The following is a 24,638-nucleotide window of genomic DNA, read 5'->3' on the forward strand; positions in this document are numbered from 1 at the left end:
AGAACAGTCCTGTTCGTTTACGCAATTGGTGACAAATCACTACAGGTAATAACAACTGTAAGATGAGAAGGAATGTTCTTCCAACGCGACCTGAAGTGGAGCGATGACGTGAAACCAATTGTGGGGAAATCAAATGCCGGGGTGAGATTTATTGGAAGAATCTTAAGCAAGTGTATTTCATTCACGGTACAAGCAGCTTGCAAAACACTTGTCCGACCTGTCCTTGTCCGCATTAAGATCCTTTACAAGCTCAGTTATTTGCATCGCTCTTTCTATACAGACAGTGTCTGCAGAGACAAATCGATGAGTGTGAATGAATCGCCGACTTGAAACACATTCGCCTGAGTTACTGCCTGTGTTCGACCTGTGAAAAGTCTGGCACTTCTTGAACTGACGCTGACCAGATATACAGACCAGCTGAAGTGCTTCAGTGCTTTATGTATGGCACAGGTTTCCGGAAAGATAAGACTCAACGCTGAGGGCGACATCACAGCAGCAGAATTCGTACGAGCATAGCTCCTACCAGTTGTTAAACATGTCACTGTTACTGTAAGCCTTTCAGAAGCACTTATCGATTTTCTCATTACGGTATCATATCTCCTTATGTACGTCTTTTCGTCTTAGATAGTTAAACCGGTATTCTTTTTCAGTTTTTAGCTCCTTTAAAAGATTTACATACGAAGGCGTTACATGGTTTACAAGGGCACATTTTTCCATCTTCTCCGTAGTGATTTTTTCCCTTTTATAACTTCAGAAATAATAGCAAAGGCAAGATAATTATAAGTAAATTTACTTAATCTGGTGATGGCCAGAAAATACTCTGCACCCTCGGACTGCTGGCTTAGGACAGCGGGAAATCTGCTTTGTTGTAGGATGGTGTGAACACGAACTGAATACTGCACATGTGATGTGAGGACGCTCGTTGCGATCGCGCTCTGCTCCAACAATCCTGAGTGTGTGAAAGACCCACTACACGTTAGTGTGAACTGCAGTGATGGTCATTGTGGTGTCACCGCCAGACACCACACTTGCTAGGTGGTAGCTTTAAATCGGCCGCGGTCCATTAGTACATGTCGGACTCGCGTGTCGCCACTGGCAGTGATCGCAGACCGAGCGCCACCACACGGCAGGTCTCGAGAGACTTACTAGCACTCGCCCCAGTTGTACGGACGACATTGCTAGCGACTACACGTACGAAGCCTTTCTCTCATTTGCCGAGAGACAGTTAGAATAGCCTTCAGCTAAGTCCATGTCTACGACCGAGCAAGGCGCATTAACCATATCTGGAGAGAGTCTCACTTGTATTATCAAGAGAAATGTACCACAATGAATTAAAGTTAAGTATACGAGAAGCTCCGTTCTTTTCTTTATAGCTTTCATCACGTATCCTGTTTCAGACTTAACGCCAGTCGGCGTGTGTGCACGCGTGCCTTTCGGTTACCCGTCACTGTGGACTGGCTGCCTTGTCAGTCCACTACAGTCATCAAACTCCACGCTAAGAGAGATATACTGTGCATTAGGGAAAGGCTACCGGAGCGTATGTAAAAAGAAAATTAAGTCAACAAACTACTTTCTCTTCTAGATCCTTTTGTTAAGAAACTAAAAGTTACTATTGGAAACTACTTTTAAATTGTCTCTGTAACTGTCGACTTCGGGCAATTGAAACTGGTCGCCCTAAAGAGGTTGCAGCAAGTACTATGGGAACGTCAGTTTGAACAATTTTTAGTTTAAACTCTGGTCATTCAAGCACATGTACTTAAACATCGCTCCCTCCATAAAGCAGGACGCAAAATGACGATAGGAAGATTATATAAAAAAAAGTTTCGAAGAGATGGAGAGGCTTGCCCAGGACAGGTTAAAATGGAGAGCTGCATCAAATTCGTCTACGGACCGAAGAGCATAAAAACGAAAACCGGAAATTTTACCGAAAGTCATTCACCACACGCGCCATTCGTGAATGGTGCAGGAAAACGAATGTAGCATATTGCTAATTCAAAGACAAAAAGGCCCTTTATTGTGTGATTGTAGGATTGAAGGACAATTTGTGGAGGCAGTAACTTTCAAAAGATACCTAGCACTAGGCTTACGTGTACGGAGCGATTTGAAGTGGTATGACTACAAAAACCCAATCTCGAGTAAGGGAGCTGCCAGACTGATTTATTGGAACAATCCCCAGTGAATATATCCCTTAAAGAAACAGAGTAACTTACGAAACACTTATTCGACCAATACTTGAATATTCCTCATTAATCTGGGAGCCGTACCAGATAGCAGTGATAGAGGAAATGGAGAAAACTAAAAGAAGAGCTGGGCGTTTCATATTCATTAAGTAAGCAGGTGAAAGCTTCACGGAAATGATAAACCAACTCAAACGGCAGACGCTGCAAGAGATGCCTTCTACATCACGGTGTGGTTTACTGTAAAAAGTTACGAGAGCATTCATTTCTACAAGAGTAAATATATTGCTTCCTTCTGCGTATATCTCGCGAAAAGACTGTGTAGATAAAATTCGAAAGATTCGAGTGCACACAGAAGCTTGCCAGTAATTATTCGCGAAGGGAACACGAGAGGCTGAATTGAGCCTGGTAGACAAATTACCCACCGCCACACATCTTAAGTTGGCTTGCGGAGTGTAGATGGAGATGTACATGCAGAATGACTGTGGTGCCAGAAGAACCATTCGATACACAACATAGGGAGAATGGGAATGTAGATTGGCGTCATGGAACAGTAATAAGAAGAGCTTCATATAGTTCCTAAGAGGGGCACCCTTACGCGATGGGGAATAATCACTAGATGCAGTAACATTCAGTAAACACCTTTCAGTATGCGTACGCAGCGATTCGACAAATTTTCAGTTTTTTACGTGGTGAAAGATATTAATATGTGGTTATTCTGATTAACGCTGTAGTCAGAAGTAACAGTACGAATAAAAAACGTTTCCCGCCGTTTCGTTTCTCAACCAGTGGAGAGGTTGGACACACATTTCCCAGTGCTAATTTTGATATGGGACCTATGCGTTCCAGTGGTAACCAAATGAATGATCATCCTGTACTTACAAATATTTGACATTTCCCTTGATTATTCCAAATGACAAGCCCTTTACCACTGGATACAAAGTCGATTGTGTCATGTAACAGTCAAATCGATTCTGCAAACCATTACTAAGCTTTCCTTTACCAATGGACCATTGATGCATAGCAACTACAGGCAGGAATTTCCCACTGGATCTCTGATATCCTATCGTGGGACACATCGGACCCCATTACAGTGAAAGAGTTTAGTGGAACCACCACATAAAAAAATATCGCAGTAAGGACAGTAGTTAGAATCCTCAGGAAGTGTAGTTCACCCATGAGGGAGGTATCTTAAAAGAGCCTCCTTAAAATGATACTTGAAAATTACTCATCTTTCTGGGGACCCTATCAGAAAAGATCTATGAGTACGCAGCGATCTGACTCACTTCCACATTTTTGTCGTGGTGAAAGACATTACTATAAGGTTATTTTAATTAATGTCGTGGTTAGAAATAAGAATATGAAAAAAAATGTTTCTCGCAGTTTCGTTTTCCAACGCTGGGTGGGGTAAGACATATATTTCCCTTTGGTATTTAGACTTGGGACCTATATCTTCCAGTGGAATGAAATGAATGTTCATCGTGTATACAGCATGTATCATAATTAAAAGTGTAAACGCGTACAGTTGAAAGTACACGATACTAGAGGCAAAAAAGCCTGAGTAAACATAGCGTCGAAAATACATACCTTAAGGACTACGAGCAATTTTTCATCTTCGAAACTACGAAATAAATCTCTTCTACTGCCAGTTCTTTGCTTTCCATATTTTGGGAAGAGGTAGTAATGACCACAATAAGAAAAAAAAGTCAGCAAACATGTGCTCTAAAACACATACCTTAAAAGTTACGAGAACGTGATCCTTAGAAGAGTTGTGTTTCAAAGTAACAAAGTGGAACAAGTGCTCATAGCTCTTAAGTAATGCATTTTAGAGCACATTTTTACTAGATTTTTTTCCTTGTTTTGGTCCATACTACCAGTTCCCAAAATATGGAAAGCAAATAACTTGCAGTAGAAGAGATTTGTTTCTCAGTTTCGAAGATGTAAAATTGGTCGTAGTTTTTAAGGCATGCATTTCCGACCGTATGTTTACTGAGGCTTTTATGCTTCTAGCATCGTGTACTTTCAAATGTAGGCGTTTATGCCATTAATAATTATACGTCCTGTATTGAGCTATGAGCACTTGTTCAACTTTGTTACTTTGAAATACAAGTCTTCTAAGGATCAAGTTCTCGTAACTTTTAAGGTATGTGTTTTAGAGCAGATGTTTGCTGACATTTTTTTCTTATTTTGTTCCTTACTACCTCTTCCCAAAATATGGAAAGCAAAGAACTGGCAGTACAAGAGATTTACTTCGTAGTTTCGAAGATGAAAAATTGCTCGTAGTCCTTAAGGTATGCATTTTCGACCCTATGTTTAGTGAGACTTTTTTGCTTGTAGTCTCATGTACTTTCAACTGTATGCTTTTATGCCATTAATTATCACACATCCTGTATTCATTCACGTTATATGTTTTCAGAAAAGCACTTGAGTCGTACGGTTATAGAGAGTTGACATTTTGGAAGATTATTCCCAATCACAAGCCTTTTTCACAATATGCAAATTGAAGTGTTTCGTGTAACGCAAATTCGAGTGTTTCATATAACAGTCACATAGATTCTACAAACCATTAGTAGGCCCCCCTTTGCTAGTGAGCCATTGATACATAACAATTACAAGCAGCAAATTCCCTCTGGTTCTCTGATAACCTATCGTGGAACACATACAGCAGCAAGCCATTGAAAGGGTTAAGTGGAACGACCACATAAAACAAATCTCAAATGACACGTGTTAGACTGATATTCATTGCTCTAATCCGCAGAAGGTGTATTCATCCACGATGGAGATAATTTACAAAATCCTCGCTCTGCTGGTACTTGAATATTGATCATAAGTCGTGGATCCTTACCAGGAAGAACTGATGGAAGAGGCAGAGAAGATCCCAAAAAGAGCTATGCGGTTTGTCACAGGACCGTTTAGTAACACGATAACGTCATGGAGATGTCCATTTAAAACGTTGGCAGACGTTACAAGAATGCCAGTTTCATCTGTCAGAATTGCCAGAGGCGGTGCTTCCCTATAGAATCAACCTTGTTTCTCTTTACGTGTATCTCGTGAAAAGATAAGGAAGATAAAATTAGAGAGAATGGAGATTATAAGGTTTCATTCGAACAATTGTTCATCCGGCGCAATGTTCGTCAAAGGAGCAAGGAAAGATTGAAGTGAAAACGCTACACAGAGCACCCACTCACCACCGATAATACGGTGACTTGAGGAACATAGGTGCAGATGTAGACGTTTATAACGCCGTTGAAAGCCAACAGGAACGTTTTAGATTTTTTTCCATTTACTTAATTTTACAGAACGTTGTAATGATGCACTGAAAAGGACTCCTTTCACCCAAGCTTACGAATTTATATTGTTGAAATGTCACGAGGGAGACAGATTTGGAGAATACGGAGGAGGGCGACGGCGCCTACCTGCGGGCTGCCAGGTGTCGCCGGCGAGAAGGGATGAAGCGTCCAGAGGCGGGCGGTGTGACGTCACGGCGCGTGTCGTTGGGCCGGGGGCTGGAGGCGCACTGCGCGGCGGCAGCGAGAGGCGGCCCTCGCGGCCCGCCCCCGCGGCACGGCGCACGGCGCACGCCCGGCGTGGGGCGGCGGTGGCGGCGGCGGCGGCGGCGGCGGCGGTGGCGGTGGCGGCGCGCAGGTGGAGGCGGCGGGGGTGGCGGTGCGACTCCCCGGTCCGTCTGCAGCGCAGTCCCCGCGGACCGCGACACGCGGGTCACTGGACTACCAGCGGATGTCGCGGCAAAGCCAGCAGCGAGGTTGTCGTCACAACGGAGATTACGTCTTCTATGAAGCAGCTTTATTTACTGGTTTTATTTATATGTTGCTATACTCGATGTTGCTATACTCGATGTTGCTATACTCGATCTACAGGCCCCTCTTAAGCTCTGGGTGATCACACTGATATGATGATCTCTCTAGGAGCACCAAGGTAGTTTAGGTTACACGGCGCACCTGCCAAGGGCAAACACTGCCTGTGTTAAAATAATGAATGCAAACTTGGACGACTACGGTTAACTGCCTAGGGTAAGTTTGTAATCTGCATACAGAATATCCGCCAATTACACAGAAGTGTAGGAACGATCAGGTGTGATGTTGTAGTCTGTGTTCTTTATTGGCTCCATTAGTCTCTTCAAAATCTAAAAGAGACCTCGTTCACAGACAGGTCTACTGTCTTTTGCAGCAAACGCTTTTATTTTTATTGTGTATCTTTCAGTTGCACTAACGAGAATTTAAACAATTATACCATATTTCTCAGGCTTGTCTCTGAGCTTTAAATAGTCAACATCCTCTCAAAATACTTAGAATTGTATCGTGCGGTCCACTTCCGGAATACCTAGAGAATATTTCATTAAATTCCTGAAATACTTCGTGCAGTGGCACAAATTTATCCCTTATACGCCTTTCTTCGCTGGTGCCCCTATCATCAAAACGAAGAACCCCCAATAGTTGATTAGCTCTTGTTTTACTCACAGTTTCTCTACCCAATAAATTTAGCCGTAAATCAGATAATGAAAAGTTAGTGTCCTGGTAAACTCCAATTAAAATTCCCAATAAAGCATTATTTTTCAGAATCATTAGCGAAAGATACAGTTGCTTTCGTTCAGCTGCATCATTTATGTGGTCAACTATTTTCCTAACACTTTTATAAATGAAAATTTCTTGAATGATTCACATATAGTGGTTACTTTCCCAGGAGTTGTCATTTCCTTAGGTTCATGGATTATGTTGACAAACTCCTTTTCACATTGCCTTGGAGCGTCTAGAAGATATGCTATAACAGAACTTGAACATATTTATTTCGAGCGTTACCTGCATGGTTTGTTTGTTCATCGTCCTCCGATTCTTCTTCATTTGACTCTTCAACTTCTACGTGATCCAACTCCTAATCACTGAACTCCGATAATCCGACATCTAATAAAAGTTCAGCAGGAATCTCTGCCTCGTCCAAGGCTCTATAACTCGTTGTAGAACGTCGTCGTTGCGCATTTGCTTTACTGCCACAAGCTGCTAATAATAATGATTAGTAAATAAGTCAACAACGGAAATGCAGCCCAACAATTAGACTCTCAAAAATATACCATTAAAATTCACAGTTAAGGTTGTCAAATGAAATTAGGACACAAATAGAACCGACCAGGATAATATATGTTGATTTCTTATTTTTATTTTGAAAATTCGTAGTACTCTATGAGACAGCTGAGAGTGCAGTCATGGTCCATAATGGCGGAAATTCCGTGTTTAATCATTGTGAACGATGATGCAGAGAGCACGATGTGCATCACTGGGCATCGTTGTCGTATTACTTCCAGTGGACTGAGCATAGAGCTGTCAACAGCGGATAGCCGACGGATGTGCGAGAATGTGGCAGGCATCAAAGAGCACATAATCGCAATGGCCAAAGATTGAACTTACGTAAAAGAATAAAAATAAAAGAGGGTGCTAAGTTTAAATGGCTTACGTACTTATCTACATTGCGTCACACTAAACTGTGTATTTCTTCTCGAATGTTGTAAGGAAATTCATTTTTTATTTTAAATGGCACTTTGATATTTTCGTTACCGGAACATATAGCAATGTTGATTTTGGATTCTGCTCTAAGCCATGAGTAGTTTTGACTTGAGTGACTTCTGTTCAATGGTTACGACGTAGGCTGTCGTTATTTGAACTTAATTGAAAGTGCAGGTCAGAAGTTAAACCCACATATACTTCGAGGCCTATACTTATTTAGCTTCCACTCGGAAGTACAGCTCTAAAGAAAAATAAACATCAACCTCTCAAAATCAGTTCACTGATTTACACTTCACTGCGTGGTCTCTTGCTCCCGCAGAAACATTATTGTTACTGATTTGAGGGCAGTTAATTCGGTGGCCGTGAAACTTAACTGGGTGTTTTTCGGGGTCAACGGAAGCATGCGATACAACTAGTGTGATATGACCAATGACTTCATATTTAAGTCATGGGTGGTAATTTCTTTCTGAGCCATAGATAATAAATTTGTTATCTCGGTAAACCGAGAGACAATCTTATATTTTATTAAATGAATGTAACATTAAAAAAAATCGTTTACATGTTTCGTAGTTGGTAGTCGTTTTAAAAAAATTGTATAAATATTTTAATTTTCTTCATTTGAACTTATGGTATTAGTAGTCTATAGGGTAATGCCTCATAGATTTTAAATTTCTTTCTGAGCAGTTTTTAGATAGTTGGGGAGAGTTATTTTTCATTCGGGGCAATTTTGAGATGTTTGTTTTTTGTTCGTTTCGGGGTATGGTTTCAGCTGTTCCAATGAATAAGGAGGACCAGACTGTCGTTATGGGTGTAGACATGTTATCTACAATTATTTATTTACAAATATCTCTCTTAATTACTGAATTTGTTCGGTGGTGTGAGTGTGTCCCGAAATACACGATTGTTGAGTGTACATGTAGTTCTTTTCGCTGTTGGTAATACTAGTGTCCTGTTCCTCAGTTAACCTACATGGGTCAATTCAAGTACAGGATACCGATGTTAGGTATGTTTCTGTTTTCGCTGCTGGTGATACTCATAGTTACGAATTTTTTCCCCTCATCTTCTTCTGATTAGTCTGATTTCATTGACACAAGTCAGGGTTCATCAACGATTAGTAAAATCGTAATTTTTAGGGAATTACTGTTAAAGTCCCATTTAGTGAGCCTTCTGTCTGAGTCGGTGACATCTCGAAGGACTCACATTTCCTCAGGCCCCTTGCACATCCCCTTTGGAAAAATTATAAATGACTGTGCTGGTAAACCTCTTGTTGTTTGTTGTGGTCTTCAGTCCTGAGACTGGTTTGCTGCAGCTCTCCATGCTACCCTATCCTGTGCATGCTTAACCATACAGTAAAGCTGCATGCCCTCGGGAAAATTTACGGTCGTAGTTTCCCCTTGCTTTCAGCCGTTCGCAGTACCAGCACAGCAAGGCCGTTTTAGTCAGTGTTACAAGGCCAAATCAGTCAATCATCCAGACTGTTGCCCCTGCAACTACTGAAAAGGCTGCTGCCCCTCTTCAGGAACAACTCGTTTGTCTGGCTTCTCAACAGATACCACTCCGTTGTGGTTGCACCTACGGTACGGCCATCTGTATCTCTGAGGCACGCAAACCTCCCCACCAACGGCAAGGTCCATGGTTCATGGAGGGTTGAGCAAAACTGAACGTACTCAGACATTTCTCTCTTTACTTATTCTGATCATCACTAAATTGACACACAATATTTGTGGCAGAACGCAATCTGACTTTCAATAATTCCCACAGAAGAATGGCCCTGACTAACAATAACCTATACCTTACATGAATCACTTACCTCACCAAAATCTTCGTTACTCGAACTACTGCAATACAGCGAGCGCCAATACTGTCAGCTAAATAAAAGATTCTAACTACTGAAGGCACTAACTACTGATAGGCTTAGTTAGCAAATGAAAGATTTTGGTAGAGAACAAACAATGTGATTACCTTAATAGTGTTCAAAAGTCATAATATACATATCAGTTCATTACATCAAGTCTTACAAATATCCTTATACTGACGGACACACGTCCAGATCGTCCACTCTCAGAATTCGGCCATCTCTCTCCCCACATCCACCACTGCTGGCGACTCACCTCCAACTGCGCAACGCTACGCACTGTTCACATCCAACTGCCAAACACTACAATAGCAAAAATTCCAACAATGCAAACCAGCCACAGACTGCACACAGCACAGTCAGTGATTTTCATACAGAGCGCTACGTGGCGTTACCATCATAAAAAGCTAAACAGCCTACTTACATAGTTTTCATACAGGGCGCTACGTGGGGTTACCAACATAAAAACCTAGACAGCCTACTTACACACTTGGTTGATGAAACTCCTGCACCGATAGACGTAAGAGCTTATACGCTAGTAGAAACGCCACAAGTGCCTTATGGGAAATAGTTTTCCCAGAATTTATTCCGTTACTTAAGTACAAGCTGAGTTTCCAATTCTCACTTTCAGCGTTTAACATAAAGTTGTAACAAAGTGTGCTTAATCAGAGCGACTTCGTTATCTGTGGATCAGAATGCAGTGCCATATACCATATGGTAAGGCGCTGCTTCTTCCACCGCATATTCATGCGAAGCCAATTTATGCCCGTAATTGCATTGCGTCGCAGGCGATAAAACCTCAGGGCGTCTTATCCGCCTGTGCGTGACCCACATCTGGTGACACGACTTCGGTTTGCATAACGCAGCACGGCACGGCGCCACACTTGCCTCCTTCTCGTGCCTTGTACACCAGTAAGAGTGCCTGGCAAACTACTCGGCAAACAGAGCGATGGATTTTTAAATTTTCACAAAGCATACGAAAAATATAAGTAATTCATTATTAGAGTCACAGTTTAACGGAGGCTAGGAAAATTGCGACCAGACAAGCCAGAAGACACGGATAACATTCCTTCGGAATTTCTGAAATAACAGAGGTGCGCAAATTTATACTTTGCAGTTTGTTCTTAAATGTCAGCCCCCTTGGCTGTGTGGTCAGCGAGTCTGACTACAGGTGGAGACTCCCTACCGTCAATGCAACACGATCATTTCATTTGGTCTTAGATATTTTAGGTTATTCTATGGATTTTTGACACGCTAAGTTCAAAAATGGTGAGAATTTCCCTCAATCACATACCGCTTTTTTCACAAATAGTGACGAAGATCCAGAAAATCCGTACCAAACACTATCTTTTTGAGTCATCAACCTTCTGACTGGTTTGACGCGGTCCTCCACGAATATTTCTCCTGCGGCAATCTCTTCATCTCAGAATACCACTTGCAACCTAACAAAACTGTGTAGTACCATGCAGTAGTGAGGTACCTTGGTGACTTCCCATCGGTTATGGTACCCTTTTCCCGTTTGTTTAATGTCTTGGCTGAGCCTTGCCCCCTCTTCCTCACTCACAGTACATAGTGTGGTATACACCACTTCTAACAAAAAACCGAACAACGCGCTCCAGTACGCGGCCGCCAAATACATCGCTGGCCGCACTTCTCTGGGTTGCCCGCTGCTTCCATCGCTGGCCGTCTTTACACGCACGCTCCCTTACGTGGCCGAGAAATACATCGCTGGCCGCACTTCTCCGGGCGGCTCGTGGCCACCATCGCTGGCCGCCTTCGCGCGCGCGCTTTTGTCAGCATACAGCAATTGGCTACGCCAGGAAACATTGAGATTGGTTTTCCCTGGAAAACAGCGACCCCAGCCGACGGCTGCATTAACTAGCAAGCCTTATATAAACCCGGCCGCCGCCGGAAACGACAGTTCTCATCGGGAAGTGCAGTACGCCGTGTTCCAGCTGCTTGTGGAGGACTCGCCGCACCACTCGAGTTTACCTGGCTGCTCGGCGGAAAATCTTGCGACTTCACTTGGAGAGACTGGACTTGGGAATAATTACGGGACGTGCACCCCACCATGCACATTCGTACATTGGTATAACCAAACTTTAATTATGCATTACTTCTGAGTGTGAGCCTGTGTAGACGCTTGGCTAACATAATTGTTAAAAAGTGATTTGTGATTTAATAAACCAGACTGAAGAGGTTATTGTGTTATTCCTGGTTATAACACATAGATCTCCTATAAAACAGCTGACGCGGGAGTCCAGAAAGTGCTGTTTCAAGCTCGTTGTGGTAGACAACATTTTGAGGTTATTCAGCATGTTTTTTACTGATCAAGGACTTCACATTTACCAAGAAACTTGTGGACAACCGGACATCCAGGATAATCTTTAAATATCTTTCATTTTATCTTCAAATTTTTCGTCTTTCATTAGTTTCCGAATATCAGGGCTGACGTAAATCCCTTTCTTTCATCTCAGTATCTGATACAAGCAGTAACAGTCAGAGAATTTAAGACGTCACCATTTTCTGATAAGGATTTTATAAACTGTTTTATAGTCCAAATATTTAAGTGACATAAAAGGTTTCTGCGGGTCCGCCTTAGAACTGAATAGTACGCTTTTTCCCTCCAACATTCTAACTGGTCAGATATTTTGAGACCAGTGCTTGTTGGTACGCACTACTGGCGTAAAGTTGCCTGGTAGGGAAAGGACCGGGCAAAATAAGGACTGAACATCATTGTTATCAATAATTAACACTCCTCAACCAAAATAGCTTAATAAATCTGTTCAGCAGGACCTTAATGTGTTAAACAAAACTGTATAATTAGAAAAAAACATTTAAGAACAATTACAGATAAATGATCAATAATGTTATCAAATATTTCAGTGACGGAAGGTAAAAGCGTTATCAAATAGGTGCTCTCAACTCTCCAAGAGCTCATTCATGGGAACATGAAGTAAGAAGCTTTAAATTTACAACAAATGGTATTCTCTTTTCAAAATATGCTATTTTTGTATACCATTGGTCACTATTGCTGAAACATTTAGAGCCAGTTTCAATAAGAGAAGCACGATAATATATCACCAATAGAAGTTACATAACAACCTCTTCAAAGATTCGAACGCGACAGTCCTTAAAATAGGCTTGCAACAAACAACTATAGTGTGTATTTGACTAAAATACGACAAATGATTCAGGTTTACCAAAAAAGGAGTTCATTAAAAGGAAGCAAAAAACAATTACAGTTCCTTGATATGAAACCACAATGAATCAGGCAATGTGGTCCGCACGAACGGATCCGAAATTCATTAGGGCAGGCCCGATAAGCAGGTGAAAAGGGTTAGACCAGGTGCAGTGGCCGAGTTGTTCTAGGCACTTCAGTCATGAACCGCGTGGCGGCTTGCGCCACCAGTTCGAATCCTTCCCCGGTCATGGATATGTGTTTAGGGTAGGTAGGTTTAAGTAGTTTTAGGTCTAGGGGGCTGATGACCTACGCAGTTTGGTCGCATAGTTCTTAGAGCCATTTCTTGGCCTTCCGCGTAAATTTCGTTTACATAAACAGCGGTATCTTTAGATTGCGTTGACATAGCTCACTTTTTTACACTACCAAGAGACGGTATACCGCAGGAAGCGTGATGCATTTCCGCTTATTATATCTACGCGTACTCGAGGTAAACGGGTTTTAAGGGTTGGGTAAACAGATAGACGGTCAAGAAAGTGAGACTAGTAGGGTTCCATTTTTACCGATTTAGTAGACGAAATCCTAACAACGAAAATAGCTACGACAGTTACTGAAGATGAGGGCCGCATAAATAATTAGCTCTACTCTTTATTCGAAATGTTCTAGTTGCAGTCGATACATCAGCATATTAATCGTAGCTACGCTTTCGATCCAAACCACGTTTACTGGAATGCAAATAAAATCCATTTGCCTATTCACGTGGTAATTCAGATCCCAGTATTAATGTCACCGCGTTTTAGAAGTGCGAGCATTTCCATTACTAGCTAGCTTAAGAATCACTTCGGTTAATGAACGTTTTCTGGCTGTGGCGAGTCTAATGGAGAACCCGAAATATTGTAGAATACGTTTGGCAGCTATGTCGCCGTTTATTTACTGGGGTGGTACAGAATTATCCTACTAAATATACTCGCTAACAACAGTTATTTGTTATTTCGATAAACATTCCGAATGATTGTCACATAAGCGGTGACATACAGGTAGAAAATTCATGTTTTTGAGTTCAGAAAGCTCTATGCAACAGAAACTGCAGATCAGTTTGCTATTTTCATTGCGAAATTGCCGGCTTATTCATGTCTGGGGTAATAATAGAGGGCTGTTTGCCTGGGTTGTCTGCTAGTGTAGTGAAAGGTGTTTGCTACTGCAAGGGAGGTCTGGTTTGTTTTCATTTCTGATCTCGATGGAGGCAGATAGACTATCATTTAAGCAATTTTAAGAAATTCGAGCGGCCCTTCTACGTTTTATTGCTACCTTTATTCTGTACCGGCGCCCTGTGGATGTCAATATGAAATTTTTGTAGAATTTCATACTTGTTATTGCCCGCTTTTTCCGCTTCTGTCTATAACTGAATTGACTTATGTTTGGCACTGAAAGATTTTTAACTGAATTTCGTTATGAATCTTCACACATTGCTAAATTTGCACACTTTCTTGGTAGGTCAGCAACGTTAATACAGTATGACTGGTCTGAATGTTGACACAGACCGTTTTGCGGCCGAAGCGCATAATATTTCGCTAATTCATAACAATCTGGGGTACTTTATCTTACTAAAACAGTAACGTTCCCTAGATAAGCTGAAATTCATACTTATTAGTACAGTTCATACTAATTAGCGTTTCTTCATTCATTTATATCTTATACTTCAGTGTTGTGTTTAACACACTAATCGGCATTAATATAGTCTTACACAAGATTGAAAACATTCTGACAAAATTTCGGATAGTTTTTTTTCAATTTCACGCCTGTGCGTAGTATGTTGGTAGCACTTCGTCGCCTTGCCTGTTATACTGTATAGCAGACTTTAATGCTGTGCGGATCAGCATAACGAAAAGGCGAGGGGTCGACTGTACACGACGGAAAATTTGACCAACTGTGATCATTCACCATGGCGCGACATTTGTACGCACTGCGGAATGTTTAAAAGTCCTCTAACCAAATATCACAAAAATCATCGGACGGCAATATGTGTACCTCCCCCCTACGGGTCCGGGGTAAGAATAGGCCCGAGGTATTCCTGCCTGTCGTAAGAGGCGACTAAAAGGAGTTTCAACCGTTTCGGCCTTTCATGTGATGGTCCCCCTTGGGGTTTGACCTCCATTTTTCAAAATTCTACAGAAGTACGAGCCTTTTGGGGAAGGACACCTTACGTGGAATACCACTGGTCCTAAGTGCACTAAGACCTTGGCACTCAGCATTGCACCGGCGTTGTAACCATACCCACTATTCCTCAAATTGGGCCTAAACGCCTGATGGGTTGTCCAAGTTACGCCCATAGTGCATCTCCATCTGCACCAGCGATCATGATGGACTTTCCATGGCACCAGAAATCCAGCACGGTAGCCAGCCCGTTGTGGTGGGGTCGTCATGTACCCTCTAGGTTGTAGCCCCCTGACAACACAGGGATCGTACTGCCGATACCTGAGCTGCACCCTCCCCACGTCGGCCAAGGAGTAGATGCCCGTCTCCTTGGGGCATCAGGACTCCCGGCAATGGTCATCCTGCCAGGTGGCCCTTGCTGCGGCTGGGTGGCGCCCGTGGGGAGAGCCCCTGGTCGGAGTGGGTGGTATCGGGGCGGACGTTTCGCAGATGAAACGTCAATACGTATCAGGTCGCTCTGCGGCCGAGTCTTTCAAAAGAAAAGGTACCGTTTCTAGTTCTGGTTCTCCTGCCCTTTCCCCCTTGGCCACTCCATGGGAGGAGGGACAGGCCCGCCGGCTTGGGGCGAAGTACTTCCCCCGCTATTTGGTCTGTTCTCGAACCGATGGGGGGACATTCGCCACCTCCAAGCCCATGTTCTTTGTTCAGCACATTGAGGACATCTTCGGGGAAATCGAGGCTCTCAGCAAGATGCGTTCAGGGTCCGTTCTTATCAAGACCACCTCCGCCACACAGTCGGCGGCGCTCCAGGCGTGCGACCGACTAGGGGACATCCCAGTATCCATTGTCCCACATCTGGCACTAAATAGAACGCAGGGGGTTATTTTTCATCGTGACCTCCTGCTACAATCTGATGAGGAGCTCAGGGCCAACCTGGAGCGCCGAGGCGTGCATGTCGTCCGGCGAGTCCAGCGCGGCCCCAAAGACCGTCGCATCGACACCGGGGCCTTTATCCTCGCCTTCGAGGGGGACGTTCTCCCGGAGAAGGTAAAGGTGATGTGCTACCGGTGTGACGTGCGACCTTACGTCCTGCCTCCTATGCGCTGTTTTAGGTGTTTGCGCTTTGGGCACATGTCGTCACGGTGTGAGGCTGAGCCCCTTTGTGGCGATTGTGGACGTCCTCTTCGTGAGGAACATACATGCACCCCACAACCTCGGTGCATTAATTGTCCTGGCGTCCACTCGCCTAGATCCTCAGACTGCCCTGCATATCAGAAGAAGAAGATACGAGAAATCAAAACTTTGGATCGGCTCTCTTATTCTGAGGCCAGGAAGAAGTATGACCGCCTCCATCCCGTGCCATTGACCACTTCGTTTGCCTCAGTTGTGTCCACCCCTTCCGCTGTATCCTCACCCCTATCCTGTCCCCCCTCCGCCTCCTCCGCCCATCAGGGGGCTCTGCCTCCGCCTCCCAAATCCCTCCCTTCCAAATCCTCCTCCCCCGTGGCCCCCACCCCCTCTGCCCCAGGGGCCACCCTTCCTCCTCCTCCTGCCACCACGCCGCCTGAGAAGCGATCCTCTTCTCAGGCGTCAATCGGGGAAACGTTCCGGACCCCAGCTTCCGAGGTCCGGCGTTCCAAAACGGACCCCGCGCGTGAGGACCTTCTTCGGGTCCAGCCCACCATCCCTGTGCCTCCTCGGCCTTCCAAGAAGGCCTCCAAGAAGAAGTCTCTATCCCCTTCTCTACCCCGGCGCGTTTCGTCTGACGCTCCATCCGTGAGTCGCTGCTCCCGGCCGTCCTCAGTTTCGCCGGGACGCTCTGCTGCCAGGCGCTCAGCTGGCCTTTCGTCGGCAAACGATGCTGCCCCTCCTACACAACCAGGGACAGCGGCCGCAGCTGGCGACGAGTCGATGGAACCGGATCCGCCTCCCGTCGGTTGTAGCGTTGTTCCCTCGCAACCTGGCCCTCCGCGGCCGTCGAGGTGACCAGCTCTTCCCCCGTCTCGTTCCCCCAACTTTTTGACTAGCGATGGCGTTGTTTCATTGGAACATAAGAGGTATTCGCTCTAATCGGGAGGAATTACAACTGCTCCTCCGCCTGCACTGTCCGCTCGTCCTTGGTCTCCAGGAAACCAAGTTGCGCCCGACTGACCGTATTGCCTTTACCCACTATACCTCGGAGCGGTATGACCTCACCCCTGTGGACGGTGTCCCAGCTCATGGTGGGGTCATGTTGCTCGTTCGGGACGATGTCTATTACCATACCATCCCATTGACCACCCCACTCCAAGCAATAGCTGTCCGCATTACTCTTTCTGCTTTTACTTTTTCAGTTTGTACCATCTTCACTCCATCGTCATCTGCTGTTAGTCGGGCTGACATGATGCACCTAATCGTTCAGCTTCCCCCGCCGTTTTTATTGTTTGGCGACTTCAATGCCCATCATCCCCTTTGGGGCTCTCCTGCATCCTGTCAAAGAGGCTCACTCTTGGCGGATGTCTTCAACCATCTCAATCTTGTCTGCCTCAATACTGGCGCCCCGACTTTCCTCTCGGACTCTACTCATACCTACTCCCACTTGGACCTCTCGATCTGTTCTACCACTCTTGCCCGTCGGTTCGAGTGGTATGTCCTTTCTGACACCTATTCGAGCGACCACTTCCCCTGTGTCGTTCGTCTCCTGCACCACACCCCATCCCCACGTCCTTCGAGCTGGAACATACTGAAAGCTGACTGGGGACTTTACTCCTTCCTGGCGACCTTTCCGGACCACAATTTTCCCAGTTGTGACAGTCAGGTCGAATACCTCACGGCTGTTATCATCAATGCTGCCGAACGTTCCATTCCTTGTACTACTTCTTCTTCACGTCGCGTTTCCGTCCGCTGGTGGAACGAGGCTTGTAGGGACGCTATCCGTGCTCGACGACGTGCTTTTACGCACCTTTCGCCGCCATCCTACGTTGGCGAATTGTATTGAATACAAACGACTCCGAGCACAATGCCGTAGAGTCATCAAAGACAGCAAAAAAGCATGTTGGGCCTCTTTCACCAGCTCCTTTAACAGTTTTACTCCCTCTTCCGTCGTTTGGGGTAGCCTGCGCCGGCTGTCGGGCATTAAGGCCCACTCCTCGGTACCTGGCCTGACCTCAGGTAATGAGGTCCTTGTTGATCCTGTGGCTGTCTCCAACGCCTTTGGCCGCTTTTTCGCGGAGGTTTCAAGCTCCGCCCATAACCATCCTGCCTTCCTTCCCAGGAAAGAGGCAGAAGAGGCTCGGCGACCTTCCTTCCACTCGCTGAATCTGGAAACTTATAATGCCCCCTTTACTATGCGGGAACTCGAACGTGCGCTTGCACTGTCCCGGTCCTCTGCTCCGGGGCCAGATGCCATTCACGTTCAGATGCTGGCACACCTTTCTCCGGCGGGCAAAAGCTTCCTTCTTCGTACCTACAATCGCGTCTGGACCGTAGGTCAAGTCCCCATGCGTTGGCGTGACGCCGTTGTTGTTCCTATACCCAAACCCGGGAAGGATAGACACCTTCCTTCTAGTTACCGCCCCATTTCTCTTACAAGCTGTGTCTGTAAGGTGATGGAGCGCATGGTTAATGCTCGGTTAGTCTGGATTCTTGAATCTCGACGGCTACTTACTAATGTCCAATGCGGCTTTCGTCGCCGCCGCTCCGCTGTTGACCACCTTGTGACCTTGTCGACATTCATCATGAACAACTTTTTGCGAAGGCGCCAAACGGTAGCCGTGTTCTTCGACTTGGAGAAGGCTTATGATACCTGTTGGAGAGGAGGTATCCTCCGCACTATGCACAGGTGGGGCCTACGCGGTCGCCTGCCCCTTTTTATTGATTCCTTTTTAACGGATCGAAAGTTTAGGGTACGTGTGGGTTCCGTATTGTCCGACGTCTTCCTCCAGGAGAACGGAGTGCCTCAGTGCTCCGTCTTGAGCGTAGCCCTTTTTGCCATCGCGATCAATCCAATTATGGATTGCATTCCACCTAATGTCTCAGGCTCTCTCTTTGTCGATGACTTCGCGATCTACTGCAGTGCCCAGAGAACATGCCTCCTGGAGCGCTGCCTTCAGCGTTGTCTAGACAGCCTCTACTCATGGAGCGTGGCAAATGGCTTCCGCTTCTCTGAAGAGAAGACGGTTTGTATCAACTTTTGGCGATATAAAGCGTTCCTTCCGCCATCCTTACATCTCGGTCCCGTTGTTCTCCCATTCGTGGACAGAACTAAGTTTCTAGGGCTCACGTTGGACAGGAAACTGTGTTGGTCTCCACATGTCTCTTATTTGGCGGCCCGTTGTACTCGTTCCCTTAATGTCCTCAGAGTTCTTAGCGGTTCATCTTGGGGAGCGGATCGCACTGTCCTGCTTCGCTTGTATCGCTCCATAGTCCGATCGATGCTCGATTATGGGAGCTTCGTCTACTCGTCCGCTCGGCCATCCCTCTTACGCCGGCTCAACTCCATCCACCATCGGGGGATACGTCTTGCGACCGGAGCCTTCTACACTAGTCCTGTCGAGAGTCTTTATGCTGAAGCTGCCGAGTTACCATTGACCTACCGGCGCGACGTACTGCTGTGTCGGTATGCCTGCCGGCTGTTGTCTATGCCCGACCACCCCTTTTTGCCACTGCTAGTCCGAATTTGATGTCCTTCTTGCTCCGACCGTCACTGGTTATTTTACTGCCCAGGTGGCAGAATTCCTTAACTTCGTCTACTATGTGACCATCAATCCTGATAAGTTTCTCGCTGTCATCATTTCTACTACTTCTCACTACCTAAGTCTTTCTTCGATTCAGTCTCAGTCCATACTCTGTACTCATTAGACTGTTCACTCCGTTCACCAGATCATGTAATTCTTCTTCACCGATTCTTCTTCGCCGATTCTCTCGACCTTCAGTACGGGTTGTATGTGTCTGCCCTGCTGCCCCCCGGAGTCCGCTTCCGTCGCCTGCTTCGACAATTGGATTTTGCCCTCCCTACTACCTTCAGAGAGGGTGAGAGCCCGACACCACCTTGGCTCCAGGCTCCGGTTCATATTTATCTCGACCTCAGCTCACTCCCGAAGGAGGGTACTCCGGCTGCAGTGTATTGCTCACGGTTTGTCGAACTTCGTGCTCGACTTGCCGGTCCCACCTTTATTTACACCGATGGCTCCAAAACTGACGATGGTGTCGGCTGTGCCTTTGTCGTCGGGGCCGCCAACTTTACATACCGGCTCCTCGACCAATGTTCCAGCTTTACGGCCGAGCTTTTTGCTCTCCATCAGGCCGTTCAGTATGCCCGCCGCCAGCGCCATTCATCGTATGTACTCTGCTCTGACTCACTCAGTGCTCTTCAGAGCCTTGGAGCTCCCTATCCGGTCCATCCCTTGATTCAACGGATACAGCAGTCCCTCCATTCTTTCGCTGATAATGGTGCTTCTGTCAGCTTTCTGTGGGTTCCCGGACATGTAGGAGTGCCTGGGAATGAGGCTGCGGATGCTGCAGCCAAGGCTGCAGTCCTCCTGCCTCGGCCAGCCTCCCATTGTGTCCCGTCATCTGACGTTCGTGGGGATGTATGTAAGAGGCTTGTGTCGTTGTGGTGGGATGCTTGGTCATCCCTCCAAGGAAACAAGCTCCGGGCAGTAAAACCGCTCCCAACTGCTTGGACAACATCCTCCCGACCATCTCGGCGCGAGGAGGTCCATCTGACCAGGTTGCGGATTGGGCATTGCCGGTTTAGCCACCGCTACCTGCTCTCCGGTGACCCAGCCCCGCAGTGCCGTTGTGGTCAGGCATTAACAGTGCGCCATGTTTTATTGTCGTGTCCCCGTTTTAGTCAATTTAGTGTTGTCCTGTCCCTGCCATCTACTTTACCGGATGTTTTAGCTGATGACGCTCGAGCAGCTGCTCGTATTCTGCGTTTTATAACTTTAACTGGCTTGTCCAAAGACATTTAACCTTTTTACTTATTTTATCTGCATATTTGTCAGGTCCTTCTGGTGTCCCCCCATCCCCTTGAGTTTTACCAGATTCCATGTGCTCTCACAACAGTGACTGTGCGCTAATGACCTCAGCAGTTGAGCGCCCTTAAACCCAAACAAAAAAAAAAAATATATATATATATATATGCGTACCTCTGCTTGACGTCATCAATTGTCTCTTGAAAAACACCGGACCTGTACACATCCTCAAAAGATAGTGTTTTGCATCTCGTGGAACAGCAGCAGTGTGGTGAGCTGGTAATTGCTCCCCGAGGTGCACCCATCACTGCGGACATTTGTTGCCAGCAACTGAGACGTCTTGCAGACGCAGTCCAAGAACAGCGACAAGGAATATTCCGTGAAATGATGCTACGATAACGCCCGCCATCATTATGTTTTTGTTTTTTTTTTGTCATCAGTCTTCTGACTGGTTTCATGCGGCCAACCACGAATTCCACTCCACTCTTTATCTCAGAGTAGCACTGGCAACCTACGTCCTCAATTGTTTGATAGATGTATTCCAATTTCTGTCTTCCTCTACAGTTTTTGTCCTCTACAGCTCCTTCTCGTACCATGGATGTCAAATCCTCATGTGTCAACAGACGTCCTATCATCCTGTCCTCTCTCCTTATCAGTGTTTTCCACATGTTCCTTTCCTGGTTTTGCGAAGAACCTCCTCATTCCTTACCTTATCAGTCCACCTAATTTTTAATATTCGTCTGTAGCACCACATCTCAAATGCTTAGATTCTCTTCTGTTCCGGATTTCACTACCATACAATGCTATACTCCAGACATACATTCTCAGAAATTTCTTCGTCAAATTAAGGCCGATATTTGATATTTGTAAACTTTTCGCCAGGAATGCCCCTTTTTGCCACTGCTAGTCCGAATTTGATGTCCTTCTTGCTCCGTCCGTCACTGGTTATTTTACTGCCCAGGTGGCAGAATTCCTTAACTTCGTCTACTATGTGACCATCAATCCTGATAAGTTTCTCGCTGTCATCATTTCTACTACTTCTCACTACCTAAGTCTTTCTTCGATTCAGTCTCAGTCAATACTCTGTACTCATTAGACTGTTCACTCCGTTCACCAGATCATGTAATTCTTCTTCACTTTCACTGAGGATAGCAATGTCATAAGTGAATCATTGATATCCTTTCAAATATTTTGAGAAACCACCCTCAGTTGCACAAATTTTCTGGTCTTTAAAAGGGTTTCAACTAAATTAATTTAGCCTTCTTCTGAAGCATTAAATTACTATAACATGCCTGAGTAAGGCACAGTCAACATTAAAATTAAAACCTATAGTACGGTGGTATCATGTCGCATGAAAGCTAGTTAACTGAAGTCCAGCCCCGGCATCTCTTCACTACGCGGTCGGTTGGAAGTGGCAAGTACGGGGCTGGACTTCCGTGAAGTAGTTTTCATGTGGCATGGTAACACGGTACTATAGCTTTTAATTTTAATGCTGACTGTGCCTTACTCAAACATGTTACAGCAAATTTATGCTTTTGAAGAGGGCTAGATTAATTTAGCCGAAACCTGGTAAAGACCAGAAAATTTGTGCAACTGAGGCTGATTCTTCAAAATATTAGTCTATCACAGTTGCTGACGGGGACGCAATATGCTAAAAAAAACTTAGATATCCTTTCACCTTGAATTTTAATTCCACTCATGAACCTTTATTTCCATCACTGCTGCCGGCCGGAGTGGCCGAGCGTTTCTAGGCACTACAGTCTGGAATCTCGCGACCGCTACGGTCGCAGGTTCGAATCCTGCCTCGGGCATGGATGTGTGTGATGTCGTTAGGTTAGTTAGGTTTAAGTAGATCTAAGTTCTAGGGGACTGATGACCTCAGAAGTTAAGTCCCATAGTGCTCAGAGTCATTTGAACCATTTTCCATCACTGCTTCCTCGATGTACAGATTGAACAGTACGGGCGAAAGGTCACAGTGCTTGTCTTATATCCTTTTTAATACGTACACTTCGTTCTTGGTCATCCACTCTTAGTATGCCCTCTTCGCTTTTGTACATATTGTATACGAACCGTCTCTCCCTCTAGCTTACGACTACTTTTCTCAGAATGTCGAACATCTTGCACCATTTTACATTGTCGAACGATTTTTCAGGTCGACAAATCCTATTAACGTGTCTTGATTTTTCTTTAGTCTTGCTTCCATTATTAGCCGTAACGTCAGAATTGCCTCTCTCGTGCCTTTACCTTCCCTAAAGACAAACTGATCGTCATCTAATACATCCTAAATTTTCTTTTCCATTCTTCTGTATATTATTCTTGTAAGCAAATTGGATGCATCAGTGTTAAGCTGATTGTGCGCTAATTCTCGCAATTGTCAGCTATTGCCGGCTTCGGAATTGTGTGGATGATGCTTTCCGAAAGTCATATGGTATGTCGCCAGACTCATACCTTCTACACACCAACGTGAATAGTCGTTTTGTTGCCACTTTCCCCGATGATTTTAAAAATTCTGATGGAATGTTATCTATCCCTGCTGCCTTATTTGATCTTAAGTCCACCAAAGCTCTTTGAAATTCTGATTTTAGTAATGGCTCCCCTACCTCTTCTAAACCGAATCCTCTCTCTTCTATCACATTAGACAAATTTTCCCCCTCATAAAGGCTTTCAATGTATTCTTTCCATCTATCCGCTCTCTCCTCTCCATTTAACAGTGGAATTCTCGTTGAACTCTTAATGTTATCACCCTTGCTTTTAATGTCACCGAAGGTTGTTTTGACTTTCCTGTATGCTGAGTCTGTCCTCCCGACAATCATATCTTTTTCGATGTCTTCACATTTTTTCTGCAGTCATTTCGTCTTAGCTTCCCTGCACTTCCTATTTATTTCACTCCTCAGCGACTTGTATTTCTCTATTCCTGAGTTTCCCGGAACATTTTTGTACTTTCTCCTTTCACCGATAAGTTGAAGCATTTCTTGTGTTACCCATGGTTTCTTCTCAGTTTCCTTCTTTGTACCTATGTTTTCCTTACCATCTTCCGTCATGGCCCTTTTTAAAGATGTCCATTCTTCTTCAACTGCACTGCCTACTGCGCTATTCCTTATTGCTGTATCTACAGCCTTAGAGAACTTCAAGTGTATCTCACCATTCCTTAGTACTTCCGTATCTACTTCTTTGCGTATTGATCCTTCCTGACTAATGTCTTAACGTCAGCCAACTCTTCATCACTACTACACTCCTGGAAATTGAAATAAGAACACCGTGAATTCATTGTCCCAGGAAGGAGAAACTTTATTGACACATTCCTGGGGTCAGATACATCACATGATCACACTGACAGAACCACAGGCACATAGACACAGGCAACAGAGCATGCACAATGTCGGCACTAGTACAGTGTATATCCACCTTTCGCAGCAATGCAGGCTGCTATTCTCTCATGGAGACGATCGTAGAGATGCTGGATGTAGTCCTGTGGAACGGCTTGCCATGCCATTTCCACCTGGCGCCTCAGTTGGACCAGCGTTCGTGCTGGACGTGCAGACCGCGTCAGACGACGCTTCATCCAGTCCCAAACATGCTCAATGGGGGACAGATCCGGAGATCTTGCTGGCCAGGGTAGTTGACTTACACCTTCTAGAGCACGTTGGGTGGCACGGGATACATGCGGACGTGCATTGTCCTGTTGGAACAGCAAGTTCCCTTGCCGGTCTAGGAATGGTAGAACGATGGGTTCGATGACGGTTTGGATGTACCGTGCACTATTCAGTGTCCCCTCGACGATCACCAGTGGTGTACGGC

At 45.2% G+C, this 24,638-nt stretch overlaps 1 long non-coding RNA gene across 1 annotated transcript in view; it reads right to left on the minus strand.

The window, feature by feature from the left end:
• Window positions 1–5,643, minus strand: part of LOC126234786 (uncharacterized) — a 514,880-nt gene extending 509,237 nt beyond the window's left edge. The window contains exon 1 of the long non-coding RNA XR_007544773.1: window positions 5,594–5,643. This is a non-coding gene — a long non-coding RNA (uncharacterized LOC126234786). The remainder of the gene's footprint in view (window positions 1–5,593) is intronic.
• Window positions 5,644–24,638: the final 18,995 nt, after the last annotated feature.

The sequence above is a fragment of the Schistocerca nitens genome, chromosome 2 (assembly GCF_023898315.1).
Source record: "Schistocerca nitens isolate TAMUIC-IGC-003100 chromosome 2, iqSchNite1.1, whole genome shotgun sequence".
NCBI classification, from domain to species: Eukaryota; Metazoa; Arthropoda; class Insecta; order Orthoptera; family Acrididae; genus Schistocerca; species Schistocerca nitens.